Source organism: Protopterus annectens, chromosome 3.part0 (genome assembly GCF_019279795.1).
Source record: "Protopterus annectens isolate FY-2018-M chromosome 3.part0, PAN1.0, whole genome shotgun sequence".
Lineage (NCBI taxonomy): Eukaryota > Metazoa > Chordata > Ceratodontiformes > Protopteridae > Protopterus > Protopterus annectens.
The window spans coordinates 883,022,939-883,038,341 of NC_056731.1; the positions used below are offsets into that span (position 1 = coordinate 883,022,939).

General features: G+C 42.2%; 1 protein-coding gene across 1 annotated transcript in view; it reads right to left on the minus strand.

Moving 5' to 3' along the window:
- ANKH (ANKH inorganic pyrophosphate transport regulator) overlaps positions 1-15,403 on the minus strand; it is a 1,474,332-nt gene that overhangs the window by 431,202 nt on the left and 1,027,727 nt on the right. The window lies entirely within an intron of this gene.

The following is a 15,403-nucleotide window of genomic DNA, read 5'->3' on the forward strand; positions in this document are numbered from 1 at the left end:
GTTTAGTCATACTCCCAAATAGGGACTCACAGTTCTCAAGGTCAGACACAGGGACTCACAGTTCTCATGGTCAGACACAATTAAAAGCAAGAGATATCAGACTGGAAGCAGAGCTCAGTTAAGTAATTAAATGTTATGATATTTACAGATTATGCTTTCAGTTTATAACTTAATCAGAGTTGGTACATGGGCAAAGCCAGTTCACTTTGAAATACTGTTTAAGGTTTTTTGAAGAAACTTATGGAGGATTGTAGGGTTATATAGTTTGGCAATGAATTCCAGGTTTTGCCAACAAAGTTGGCAAACAGGAATTCACTAGAAGAATTATTTGCTTTGTGGGTTAGGACCAGTAGTTTGTTGGCTGATCATAGGGATCTCAAGTTGCTATATAGCTTAATAATATTTATAAGCAAGGGGGTATTCTCAGGGTGGTATAGTACTTTGTGTGCTATTAAGAGTTGACTTAATTGAATTAAGCTGGGCAGTTCTAGCTACTCTAGTTGTTTCAGGTTCTGGCAGTGGTGGGTTCTATAGGTGGAGCCAGTGGCGAATCTGGCAATATAGTTGTAGCTATGGCAGAGTTTACTAAGTTGAGATTTGTTGAGGTTTGAGAGTACAGGCGAGGCATATATAAGAGTAGAGAGTAAGTGTGACCGGGAGATAGCAGTTCTAGCCAGTGGGGTTGAAAATGTCTTGTTTCTATACAGTGATCCAAGCTTCTTAGGTTCATAGGTTCATACTAGGCTATCTGCCCTAGGGCATTTATAAGCCTAGCCAGAATGTGTTTGGCTTTCGCCACCCATTTTAAATTTATTTTGCTATGCCCTTTTTCGAGGTTAGTATACTATGCCTCTATCTAACAGTGACACAGAAGTGATACCCGGGGTAAACCTACGATCTCCCATCCACTCATCAAGATTCCTCTTGAAGAGAGTCAATGAGGGACTCTGCCTAACCTGGACTGGCATTTTATTCCAGAGTGAAGGGAGCCTCTGGGTTATGAATCTGTCCCTCCAGCATGTCCTATTTATTTCAGTGCTGAGGTTCAAGTCTCTCGAGCGTGTAGCTCGATGGGATTTGGATTTTCTGAAGTGCAGCATGTCCATTAATTCCGGGTTGGACATGGCTTTATACGTCAGGCACAGATCTCCTCTGAACAGGCGGTCTGCCACTGAGTAGAGCTGGAGTTTCTTTAACCGGGCAGCATATGGCATCTGTTTGAGCCCTTTGATCCTCTTGGTGAGGTACTTTTGGGGTCTTTCCAGTTGCTGCAGGTGTCTGGTAAGGTACATCCCAAAGGGCATTGTACTCAATTATGGGCCTGATGAGGATGAGTAAAGAGGCACGATGACCTCCCCTGATCTAGATGTGAATCCCTTCATGATTAGGTGGGCTATATAAATGTTTTTCTAACCACTTTGGCCACGTGGTTGTCAAATGAGAGATTGTTATCAACTTGGGTCCCCAGGTCCCTAATTACTTCTTCTGTACTTAATGGATTTCCACCTATGTGGTAATTTGTGGGCACTTTGTTTTTGCCAAAGGGGATGACTATACACTTTTTGGCATTTAGCTTGAGGCCATGGCTCTGGCACCAGTTGTCTGTTTCTATGAGGCCCTTTTGGAGGATGCTTGTGTCGGCTGGAGAGTCGATTATGGCACCCAGTTTGCAGTCATCTGCGAACTTGGTCAGCCACAGTCCTTCCGTGTTGGCCTGTACCTCCGAGAAATATATACTGAACAAGAGAGGTCCTAGGACTGAGCCTTGTGGGACACCACTTGTAACTGGTTTGGAGTCTGACATGGCTCCAGCAATTCTAACCATGTGGGTTCTGTCCTTGAGCCAGTTTGCAATCCATCTAGTGACATAGGGGTTTATATTTAAGCTGGTGAGCTTATCTATAATGCCAGTGGGGTATTGTATCGAAGGCTTTTGCGAGGTCCAGGTAGGCTGTGTGGACCACCTTCCCCTCGTCAATGGCCTTGGTGACTGTTTCAAAGAAATCAACCAGGTTTAAGAGGCAGGATCTGCCCTTAACAAAGCCGAACTGGGTAGGATCCAGTGTTTGTAGGTCCCAATATCTTTATTTATGAGGTCCATGATGATCCTTTCCATAGCTTTGCAGACCAAGCTAGTCAGGCTTATGGGGCAATAGTTTCCAGGATCCGTTGAGGCACCACCTTTATGGAGAGGGACCACTGTTGCTGTATGCCACTCTTTGGGCACATATCCTGTAGTAAGGCTGAGATTGAACAGTAGTTTTATGTTTGGGTTTAGCTCTTCTTTGAGTTCATGTAGGACGCAGACCGGGACACCATCTGGTCCCATTGATGCTGTGTTTTTTGCTTTGGAGAGTGCGGCTCTTACCTGAGCATCTGAGATGTCAGGGGGGCAGCACTCTGCTGGGATAGATATTTGCCCTTTTGGTGGGGAGGGGGGGGAGAAGTTTGCGCTGAACCTGTCAGCTAGGATGTTGGAAATGTCACAAAATACACCACAGAGGTAGTATAGGATAAAGTGGTAGAGATAAGTTCAGCTAGTTCAGAGGGGATGGAGGGCGGGTAACCTGGACTGCAGCAGGGTGAACACTCGAACATCTACATTTATGGTAGGTACAAAACTGTACTATGTTCATCATGTTACCCTGCTGGAGTCATCACACTTGGTTGAATCCCAAAGCTAAGGATAGGAGGTGGAATCAAACAGGGTTAGAAGAGGCTAGTAGGCCCTGCAAAACTGCAGTGGCAAAACCAGCTCTAGTCTTAGAGTAAAGAGGTAAGTGATAGTGTTTGGTGAAGGTGTGCACTGAACTCCAAGTAGCAGCTTCCAGAATATCCTTGGTTGGCACTCCCTTAAGAAAGGCTGCTGATGTAGCTGTAGCCCTGGTGGAGTGGGACCTAATGTTAGTAGGTACTGGTTTCCCATGATGTGTGTAACAGAAGCATATGCAGTGTCCTATCCATTTAGAAATGGTCTGTTTTGAGATAGCTTTTCCTTGTGATCCTTTAGCATAGGCTACAAAGAGCTGGTCATTTTTTTCTGAAAGCCTTAGTTTTATCCAAGTAGTAACGTAATTGCCTGTGAATGTCCAAAGAGTGCAGGAGTCTTTCTCCTTTGTTCTGGGGATTTGGGAAGAAGGTGGGCAAGTGAATGGTTTGGTTTATTAGGGCCACACTGGATACCACCTTTGGCATAAAGGAAGGATTAGTTTGTAGAGAAACTCTGTCTTGATGAAAAATGAGGAAAGGTTCCACTGCCATTAGTGCCTGTAGCTCTGAGACTCTTCTAGTTGAGGTTATTGCTAGTAGTAGGGCAGTTTTCCATGAAAGAAATTTTAAATCAGTTGAAAAAGCTGGTTCAAAGGGCGGCAGTGTAAGCTTCTCCAGGACAAAGTTGAGATCCCAAGTAGGTGTTGGAGCTCTCCTTGGCGGTCTTAAATTCTTAGCCCCGCTGAGGTACTGTCTTAGGAGTGGATGTGAAAATAAAGGAGGATCCGTGCTGAAATTACTGAGGCGTGGATCTTAACAGATGAAAAGGAAAGTCCTTTGTGTAACATCTCAGTTAAATATTGTAGAATCTGAGGAATGTTCGGCTCCAGGGGATTTAGGCCTTTAGCCTGGTTCCAGGAGCAAAATCTTTTCCATTTGTCTGAATAGGTTTTCCTGGTGCTGGGCCTCTTGGCCTCCAGAATGACATCCATTACAGCTTTGGATAAAGGTGTTGGCTGGTTGTTTAAGTAATTTGCCATGCAGCCAGGTTTAAAGTCTTGAGCTGGCTGTGTAGAATCAGATTGTCTCGCTGGGTGAGCAGGTGAGGAATTTGTGGCAAAATCCATGGTGGGCCCTGGGCCATGGTCCTTAAAATTGGATACCAATGTTGGCGTGGCCAATCTGGTGCAACGAGAATCATTTGTGGCCTCTCTAATCTGACTTTCAGGAATACCTTTGCTAGAAGAGGCAGTGGAGGGAAGGCATACACTGTTAATGTTTTCCAATTGAATGAGAGAGCGTCCACTTTCCAAGCTAGTGGATGGAAGGTCCTTGTGCAAAATTTTTGAAGTTGGTGGTTGTGGGGGCTTGCAAACAGATCTATGTCTGGGCGTCCCCATTTTTGAGCTATCATTGCAAATACTTGTGGATCTAGTTTCCATTTGTGTGGATCCATGATGTTTCTGCTTAGGTCGTCTGCCAATGTGTTTTTCTTTCCTGGCAGGAATTGTGCTTGTAATTGTACCTGGTAAGACAGTGCAGTGTTCCACAAGGTCATTGCTTGCCTGCATAGAGGGTAGGAATGTGTGCCCCCTTGCTTGTTTATTTACCACATAACTGTGGTGTTGTCTGTCCTTATTAGTAGTTGACCTGGGTGTAGAAGGTCCTTGAAAGCTGTTAGGGCATTCTGCACTGCTAGCATTTCTTTTTGATTGATATGCAGGTGTCTCTGATCTGTAGTCCATTTGCCCTGAATGCAGTGTCCTGCCATGTGTGCTCCCCAGGCATAGTCTGATGCATCTGTTGTCATAGTTTGCCTGGCTGTGGGTAAGGTGAAAGGCTGACCCTTGTTGAGGTGACATGCCTGTGCCCACCATAAAAACTCCTGTTGAAGGCAGGGAATGAGTGGAATCATTGTTTCCAAGCTGTGGCTGTGCTGAGTCCATACACTTTTCAGGTACCATTGTAATTTCCTCATATGCAGTTTTGTAAATGGTATTAGTAGACTGCAAGATGCCATGAATCCCAAGGCCTGCAGAATTTTTCTTGCAGGGAGTTGGGTTTTTGTTGCCATTATTTTGAAATATTGAAACAGTTGTCGTTTGTCTGGCATGAGATAAGCCATCTGGGCCGTTGTATTCAAGCTGGCACCCAGGAATGTTATGTTTTGTGAGGGCACTAGTTTTGATTTCTTTTCGTTTACTGTGTACCCTAGGCAACTTAGAAGGTGCCAGATTCTGTAAAAGAATGTCCTTGCTTTCTGCTTGAATAAGACATTCGTCCAGGTATGGGTATATTTGAATTCCTCTTTGTCTGCAGTATGCAATTACTGGTGCCAGGCATTTTGTGAAGACCCTGGGTGCAGTAGATAAGCCAAAGGGCAGTGCAGAGAATTGATAATGCATTGAACCTGCAATGAAGCGGAGGTATCTTCTGCAATTTTGTCTGATAGGGACATGCAGGTATGCCTCCTTGAGGTCCAAAGTGACTAGCCAAGCATTCTTGCCCAGCATGGGAAGAAGCTGCTGTAGTGTTAGCATCTTGAATTTTGGTACTTGCAGATAGGTGTTCAGAATTGAAAGATCCAGAATGGGTCTCCATGCTTTGTCCTTTCTTGGAACTAGGAAGAGTCTTGAGTAAAATCCTTGTCCCTGCTCCTGTGTAGGTACCTGTTGAATGGCTCTCATGTTCATGAGAGCTGAAATTTGTTTTTATGCCTCTGCCCATTGATTTGATGGCAGGTTTGGCATTCCTTTGATCCTTGGTAAGGTATGAAAGTGGAATCTGTATCCTTGAGAGACAATGTTTAGAACCCATTTGTCTTTTGTGATAATGTGCCAGTTGTCTGCAAAAAATACTAGTTTTCCTCCCAAGGGTGTTGCCAGGAGAGATTTGCTTGGTAGTTTGAGGATAGAGTCATTTTGTCTGCCTTCTGCTAGCTTGGGGCCTGTCTTCTCCTCCTTTCTGGGTAGCAGAACCCCATTGGCGAGGTTTGTAAGGGCCCTGTGACTGACCTCTGCCCCTTGGGCGTCTGTATTTGCCCCTCTGTGATCTGTCTGAAGCTGGAAAGGACCAATTTTTTGTTGGCCAATTTCTGCTGAAGTGAGGGGGTTGTACCTGCAAGAAATCCTTGACCGTTTGCATAGATTTAGCCTTATCCTCCATTTTCTATAAAACCTCTTCTGCTTTGACACCAAATAATACATCCTGTTGTAAAGGTGCATCTAATAATTTTGCTTTAACATGGTCAGGGAGGGTTTGCTCTTTTAACCAAGCATGTCTATGAATGACTGAGCCAGTAACAGCTGCTCTACAGGAAGCTTCCAGTGAATCAAATCCGCATTGTAAAGTATGTTTGCCCACCTGTTCAGCTGCATGCAACAGATCCTGCATTTCCTTGAACACAGGCTGTTCCGAGTGTGTGCTCATTTTTTGTTTTAATGGAGACATCAGGAATTGTTGATATTTCAACATGTGAAACTGGCAATTGAATGCTCTCATAGCCAGAGTTGCAGAGGTGTATATTTTCTTACCCCATCTATCTAGGGCTCTGAAATCTCTTTCAGAGGGCACAGGATTTTTAGCCATAGAAGCCTTTGTTCCCTTAGGACCCTGGGATATGGTTTCTGGGTCAGCTACAGGGCTTTTATAAAGGAATTTGTGTGAGTCAGGTACTCTGTAGTATCTGTCTGGTTTGGCTGGAGCAGGAGGTGGAGAGTCTGGATTTAAACTAGACTCCAAGTAGACATCATCCACAATATATAAAACAGGAGGAATAGCAAGAGGTCTGTGCTGGGGCAATAGAAGGAACTCTCAGAGACCTTTCTTAGAATCCGAGTAATCCTGGCCTTCCCAGTGGAAATGTTCCCTCATGGTATGTAATGTTTCCCCAAAGGAGTAGTCTTCAGGGGGAGATGCTGAGGGAATAGAGTCTTCAGCATCAGAATCCTCATAAGGTGGAAAGGTGTAATCCTGGTCCTCAGAAGAATCTGAGGAGAGAGAAACCTGGTCAGAGGATGCATAATCCTCCTTTTGTCTTGGTCTTTTATCAGGAGGGGGATAGGAACCTCTGATAAGGGTAATTAAATCTTCAGCCATCTTAAGCATCTGTTTCTTAGGCATGGGGCCTTGACCTGTAGACTGATGAACAGTTTTTTTAGGTTTTAAAGGAGTTTTAAGTTTAGCATAAGATTTAATGGTGAGTGTAGTCGGTCTGAAGACACCTTCTGCAACCGAAGGTGTTTCCTCTGCACTGGTGTCTACATCTGCTCCGGTGTCGGTAGATGGCTGCGTGGGCCTAGTAGACTCCGTGTGGGAGTCGGCAGCTGTCTGGGGTTCCAGCTCTGCGGTCGTCAGGGGCTGCGTAGGCGCCTCACTGAAAATCGGAGAACCGGCGACTGGCCCAGCTGAGGCCTCGGGGTCTGGTTTATTCCTAGGCTGCCTGTCCTTATCCTTGCATTTTTTATGAATTGCGGTCGTCGGTTGCTCCGACGGCATGATATAATTGAATTTCCTACCAAAGTAATGCCGTGCGAAGTCAAAACAGCGTTTGATAGTGCGTTTATTAAACCTAGCACAAAACCGACAACCTGTGACGTCATGGTCTGGGCCTAGGCAAGGAATACAATAGGAATGGAAGTCCTTATGAGGTATTTGCTTCCCACAAGAAATGCAATTGTTAACTTTTTCTGACATCGGACTGAGGCAAGAAAATGTTCCCCAACGGGGTACTTAGCTTTAGTGAAGACTTCGGACTGAAATTCAAATCGAAAATCTCAGGTGTCGGTTGACCGGCACTTGCGAACAGCTTCTGCTTCGGGCACCGCACGGCAAGAAAGACTGGAGAAAATGGCGTCAGATGCCTCTTATATAACCCTGATGCACTGACGTTAGGGAAGAAGCGACAGCAACCGACGCCGGACCAAGACTTTGGAATTCGGGCTGACTGCGGGACCGCCTGACGGCAGGATAACCCAAGTGTGATGACTGCAGCAGGGTAACACGATGAACATCTAGTGGATATGGGTTGGAAGGTAAGTTGGGGGTGATTAGTGGGTAGATTAGAGGTGGGGTGTAAGTATGTGGGGGTTAGTTGATTTGCTAGGGATTGAATTGTTTCAGTGAAAAAGTTATTATAAGCACTAGCTATGGTCTCTGGGGAACTATGGGTGTCATTAGCCGGGGATGGGGTGGTAGAATGACCTGGATGAAGAAGTTGATTTAAGCCTGCCCAGAACTTTTGAGGGTTGTTTTGGTGTTTTTGTAGGAGACTCTGGTAGAAGCTTTTTTATCTAGTAGAATAGATTTTTTGTTTCATTCCTGAGGTGACAATATTTTAAATGGCCAAGTGGGCTTTGGTTGATCTCCAGCTGGCCCAGGCTCTGTTTCTAGTTTTGATTTTTGATTTGTTATCTTGTGAGCCATGGTGCTGTGTTTGATCTAGATTTTATTGTACATGCTGGAGCATGGGAGTTGAGGATACTTAGGAATTTAGTGTTAAAGTGAGCTATAGCCTCTTCTAATGGTAGAGTTTTTAGATTTGACCAGTCAACTGCTTTTAGTTCATTTAGGAAAATAGCAGCGTTATAGTTTTTCCTGTTTCTAAATATTTTATATTTGGTCTGGTGGGGGATTCCTGCCTTATGTTTTATGATATAGGTTAGAAGATGGTTGCTAAGGTCATCAGGGAGAGTGCCAGCTGTGTACATTTGGGGTTGGTTATTGACTAGGATCCAGTCTAGGATACTTTCCCTGTTGGTAGGTTTGCTTATTCTAGTGGGAGAGGTTATGGTCTGTTTAAACCCAGATAAGTTTATAGGGGTGAGGGGGGTTTGGAGGAGCAGGGTTGCCAGTCGGTAATGAAGTCACCAAGAACTATGGCTTCTTGGGGATAGGTAGTGGATAACCAGTAAAGGATATCTTCTAGGATATTTATGTTGTTGCTTGGTGGAATGTATACACAGATGATGTTCAAGCATTTGTTAGGTTAATCTGTAGTTTGGTTATGTGGAGTTCTGCATTGTTGAACTGGGGTGTTAGAATGGTTTCTCTATTAACAGTTAAAGTATTTTGTAAAGGACAGCTATCCCACCTCCTTTCCTTGTGGTGCAGTCTAATCGGTGAATATTATAGGCTGGAGGTGGTATCTCATTATCAGTAGTACTAGGTTAGTATGTTCTAACCAGTGAATATTATATCCTGGGGGTAGTATCTCATTATCAGTAGTACTAGGTTAGTACAGTCTAACCGCTGAATATTATATCATGGAGGTAGTATCTCATTATAAGTAGTACTAGGTTAGTACGGTCTAACCAGTGAATATTATATCCTGGGAGTAGTATCTCATTATCAGTAGTACTAGGTTAGTACGGTCTAACCAGTGAATATTATATCCTGGGGGTACTATCTCATTATCAGTAGTACTAGGTTAGTACGGTCTAACCGGTGAATATTATAGCCTGGAGGTAGTATCTCATTATCAGTAGTACTAGGTTAGTACGGTCTAACCGGTGAATATTATATCCTGGAGGTAGTATCTCATTATCAGTAGTACTAGGTTAGTATGGTCTAACCAGTGCATTTTATATCCTGGAGGTAGTATCTCATTATCAGTAGTACTAGGTTAGTGCAGTCTAACCGGTGAATATTATATCCTGGAGGTAGTATCTCATTATCAGTAGTACTAGGTTAGTACGGTCTAACCGGTGAATATTATATCCTGGAGGTAGTATCTCATTATCAGTAGTACTAGGTTAGTATGGTCTAACCAGTGCATTTTATATCCTGGAGGTAGTATCTCATTATCAGTAGTACTAGGTTAGTACGTTCTAACCGGTGAATATTATATCCTGGAGGTCATATCTCATTATCAGTAGAACTAGGTTAGTATGGTCTAACCGGTGAATATTATATCCTGGAGGTAGTATCTCATTATCAGTAGTACTAGGTCAGTACGGTATAACCGGTGAATATTATATCCTGGAGGTAGTATCTCATTATCGTTAGTACGGTCTAACTGGTGAATATTATATCCTGGAGGTTGTATCTCATTATCAGTAGTACTAGGTTAGTATGGTCTAACCAGTGAATATTATAGCCTGGAGGTCATATCTCATTATCAGTAGTACTAGGTTAGTACGTTCTAACCGGTGAATATTATATCCTGGAGGTAGTATCTCATTATCAGTAGTACTAGGTTAGTACGGTCTAACCGGTGAATATTATATCCTGGAGGTAGTATCTCATTATCAGTAGTACTAGGTTAGTATGGTCTAACCAGTGCATTTTATATCCTGGAGGTAGTATCTCATTATCAGTAGTACTAGGTTAGTACGTTCTAACCGGTGAATATTATATCCTGGAGGTCATATCTCATTATCAGTAGAACTAGGTTAGTATGGTCTAACCGGTGAATATTATATCCTGGAGGTAGTATCTCATTATCAGTAGTACTAGGTCAGTACGGTATAACCGGTGAATATTATATCCTGGAGGTAGTATCTCATTATCGTTAGTACGGTCTAACCGGTGAATATTATATCCTGGAGGTAGTATCTCATTATCAGTAGTACTAGGTTAGTACGGTCTAACCTGTGAATATTATATCCTGGAGGTGGTATCTCATTATCAGTAGTACTAGGTTAGTACGGTCTAACCTGTGAATATTATATCCTGGAGGTAGTATCTCATTATCAGTAGTACTAGATTAGTACGGTCTAACCGGTGAATATTATATCCTGGAGGTAGTATCTCATTATCAGTAGTACTAGGTTAGTACGGTCTAACCAGTGAATATTATATCCTGGAGGTAGTATCTCATTATCAGTAGTACTAGGTTAGCACGGTCTAACCGGTGAATATTATATCCTGGAGGTAGTATCTCATTATCAGTAGTACTAGGTTAGTATGGTCTAACCAGTGAATATTATATCCTGGAGGTAGTATCTCATTATCAGTAGTACTAGGTTAGTACGGTCTAACCGGTGAATATTATATCCAGGAGGTAGTATCTCATTATCAGTAGTACTAGGTTAGTATGGTCTAACCAGTGAATATTATATCCTGGAGGTAGTATCTCATTATCAGTAGTACTAGGTTAGTACGGTCTAACCAGTGAATATTATATCCTGGAGGTACTATCTCATTATCAGTAGTACTTGGTTAGTACGGTCTAACCAGTGAATATTATATCCTGGGGGTAGTATCTCATTATCAGTAGTACTAGGTTAGTATGGTCTAACTGGTGAATATTATAGCCTGGAGGTAGTATCTCATTATCAGTAGTACTAGGTTAGTACGGTCTAACTGGTGAATATTATATCCTGGGGGTAGTATCTCATTATCAGTAGTACTAGGTTAGTACGGTCTAACCGGTGAACATTATATCCTGGAGGTAGTATCTCATTATCAGTAGTACTAGGTTAGTACGGTCTAACCGGTGAATATTATATCCTGGAGGTGGTATCTCATTATCAGTAGTACTAGGTTAGTACGGTCTAAACAGTGAATATTATATCCTGGAGGTAGTATCTCATTATCAGTAGTACTAGGTTAGTACGGTCTAACCGGTGAATATTATATCCTGGGGGTAGTATCTCATTATCAGTAGTACTAGGTTAGTATGGTCTAACCAGTGAATATTATATCCTGGGGGTACTATCTCATTATCAGTAGTAATAGGTTAGTACGGTCTAACCGGTGAATATTATAGGCTGGAGGTAGTATCTCATTATCAGTAGTGTTTGGTTTTTAGCCAGGTTTCTGTTAGAGACATAATGTCTGGGGAGTGTGTTACTTGGAGGGAATGTAGGTTGGGAATTTTATTGTTAATGCTTCTAATATTTAGGTGAAATGCTAGGAGTGAACTAGTGGGAGTAGACAGGGAAAACTTGACTGTGGTGGTTGTGGTAGGAGAGTGTAGGTTATTGTGTGTGGGTGGGCTAGGGTTGGGATGAATGTCTCCATGTATTATAAGGTTACAGTGACAGGATACTCTAAGCTTTAGGAGTTTGTTTTTAAGTTTTATATAGTATTTGTCTTTAGGGTTATGTTTTGTGGCTTTACAGGGGTGATATTTTGTTGAAGGTGGTATGAGATTGGGTGTGTGGGGGATGGTGAAGCGTTTGGTCTTATGTGTGTAGTTATGGGTGGCTGTTTGTCCATTTGGGTAGTGAATACCACGGTCAAGTTTTTGTTCATAGGCAGTAAGGTGGCAAAATAGAAATAGTATAGGCAGTAAGGTAATAAGTATTTCTTTACTTGTTTGCATTTTGTAAGGGGGGTGGTGGTCAATTATGATGGCTGACTGTAGTAACAAGGTGTGGAAGAGTGGAAGAGAAGGAAATGGGTGAAGGGGGAAGGACTGTTCAGTGATGTATGAGGCACTGATTGGTACTTAGCACGAGGGGAGTGGCTAAATTCAGCACTAGTGGGGGCGGGTGAGAATAACACTGACTCCAAGTGTTTCTTAGGCTTTGGTAAGTATGTAGTGTTAACTTAATGGTTGTAGTTTAAACTGGATTTTAAACTGAATTTTTAGTTGTATATTAAACATATGTTTGCACTAAGATATAGGCTATGTTTTATACTCATGCAGAGTATTTATTAAATAGCAGGTTATGGGTACAGAGTATAATTCTCAGGGCTATGTGTGGGATAGCAGAGTAAAACTACAATATTCAGGGATTATTTTTAGGTTAGGAAATAATGCTAGGAGCAAACTAGTTTAATTATAGATATGGAGGGAGCCAAACTACTATGGGGGACAGACTAATGGTGGTTTTAGACCCAGGTCAGCAGTTTACAGTACATAGTATTTCAGTACAGTTTAAGTTATTAATCTTTGCCAACTGAAGGACTGACTTCAAGTAGATTTGTTTGAGGGTACCGTTTTTTCAGGATGGCTTCTTTCATTCTTTTAGTTAGTTATTTTGAGGGGGTCTGCCTTTGCCAATTGCAGGACGGACTTCAAGTAGATTGTCTGAGGGTATAGTTTTTTCAGGATGTCTTCTTTCAGGCAGGAGATTCTTTTAGTTAGTTATTTTGAGGGGGACTGCCTTTGCCAATTATAGGACGGACTTCACGTAGATTGTTTGAGGGTACAGTTTTTCAGGATGGCTACTTTCAGGCAGGATAATCTTTTAGTTAGTTATTTTTAGGGGGTATGCCTTTGCCAATTGTAGGATGGACTTCAAGTAGATGGTTTGAGGGTACAGTTTTTCAGGATGGCTTCTTTCAGGCAGGAGATTCTTTTAGTTAGTTATTTTGAGGGGGGTCTGCCAAATTACGGAAGCAAGGCTGCTGACTGGGTCTGGAAGCACCGGGCATAGGTAGTAATAGTCTTCCATTATGTCTTTCTCACATACTTGTGTTTAAATTCTTAGGCCTCCATTATTATCTGTAACAAGTTACGGTGTGATGATGTCTAGTGCATCCACCTCAAAAGTAAGGAACACTAGAGCAAATAAAATACAGCAGCACTCTTTAATCCAGAATTATCACCTCAAGTCAGGTATACTTTTCCGTGTATAAATAGGTTTTCTTACTGCCTATCAAAAGTAAAATGGAAGAGGTCCTATTTGATCTAGTGCAACTCAGTGAAAACGAACTCCCTATTTGCTCTTTTCCATATGAAATCATTGCCAGTTTGGTTCCTACACAAGTGCTAGGAATGATTCCTTCATTTTCGCAGATTTCTCCCTTCTTTGTGTTTGTGGTGCTGTAAAATTAGTATATCTAAATTCAAGGGATGAGGGACTTACCCCACATGAGAAGTACATGGGGGTTGTCACCTGCAAAAAATGCTTACATTTAATTTTTTGTCTGGTAGAATTTCCAACCCACCATGTTTAGAGAGGTGGTTCTTCAGTGAGTTGTAACTCAATGAACTATACTGGAAACAATTATCAGATGAATTAGTGGTAAAAATGGTTAAAGCTGTTTTGCACCTTGAGCATAGGATCATTTACTTGCACTCTCAGTGCTCGTCTCAGTAAGATGGACTCTGTGGACTAGTGTATTTTAGGTCGGTGTCTGCTCTTATTTCCTATTCAGCACTTGGGAGCAGTCCTGCTACATCTTCAGCTATCATGAAATTTGTTTATAGACTTGTGTCTGCTTTTCTCACTAGAAATAAACTGTTTCCTACCGCACTGGAAAGATAGTTAACTTGCTATACTTTTTTTGGGCACAATAAACTAAACTGTAACTTCTAGAGCACATGACAAACAGCATCTTGGTCTATTGTAGGTGTGCAGTCACATCACTGACTTTAGTTCTAACCAGAGGTCAGGTTGTTGACAGGAAGGATGCAATGGTGATATGATCAATCTAAAAAGACTGAAATTCAAAACGTAGGGGGGAAAAACAAAAAGGCTAAAAAACATTTTTTTTGTGTAAGGGGCAAGCTACCCCATATCCCACAGAGGGCTATGCTACTACAGCCTTTGCTTCTTGTATGCACCAGCTCTGAGATCACACAAAAGCAGGGAAAGGCAAAAACTCCCTTAAAAGAGATAAAATACCTGGCCAACATGGATGTCATATCAGCGTTTGTCCTGTCTATAGTAAGTCTTGCTGTACAGGTGTCCTTAGGCAATGAACAAACTGCCTAACGCTCACAGTCACTGAATTAATACTTTATACTCACAATACTGTCTGTGAGAGGTACAAGTATCTTATCAATAAGACGAAAAGCACTCCGTTACAAACATTGTTCTGTGAACAGCACACAGCAGCAGCCACACATATACATAAACACATCAAACCAACAAATGCTGAAATTGTCAAAAATCATTTCCAAACCTCCTGTGTCAAGAAGGATCAAGTCTTAGCATAAATGTAGTCTCACAAGATTACCACTCTCTCACGCAGCAAAGAGTCCATAGCCTGCGAGTTGTAAGCCTTTCACTACCACAAGCTCAGGGAATACAAGTACAAATGTTCTACTAAATGGGGACTCCATTGTTAGGCACACTAACACTGCACTCATGTGAGATTAGACAAGGACAGGGTTAACAGTTACTTGTCTCCCTGGCATTAGGATCTGTGATGTCATGAGGTCTCTTTGGCCCCTAAACCAGGCAAACATGAATATGGGATGGAGTGAATGTCCTGCAGTGCTCAACAGTGAGAGACATAGAGAGAGAGAGACATGTTGGGTCTCACCATGCATGTGCTGGATGAAGATAAGACTCTGGCCTGGAGTAGAATCCTACCTCCAGCTAGAATGAGGTTTTCAAAGCTTTTGTAATACTGTAAATTGATACATAGGATTTTATATGCATTCAAAACATTACTCTACCACTGTACTGTTTTACTGTCACTTGTGTGTCATTGTACTATTGTCTATTTTGTAGGTCTGGTCAGTTTTTGACCACAGGCTTAGGTTAGAAATGATTAATGCTCTACCCCAATAAACAAATTAAAATAAATAAATAAATACAAACACAAGATAACTGAATTCAATAATTAAGAAGGAGACTAGTGTGTGTCAGCCTGGAAGGGGACAGAAATTAAACCAGACTACTATGCTAGTGATGGCCTTTACCCTTGCCCCATTGCTTCCGCGTACTGGCCAAAGCCCTTACCACGATGACAGTACCTTTTTTAGGCCAAGTCTGACTACTGGACATTCCAAAATTGTAAACAGTGACATTGCAAATCCTAACTCTGGCTACATCAAAGTTGATCTTCT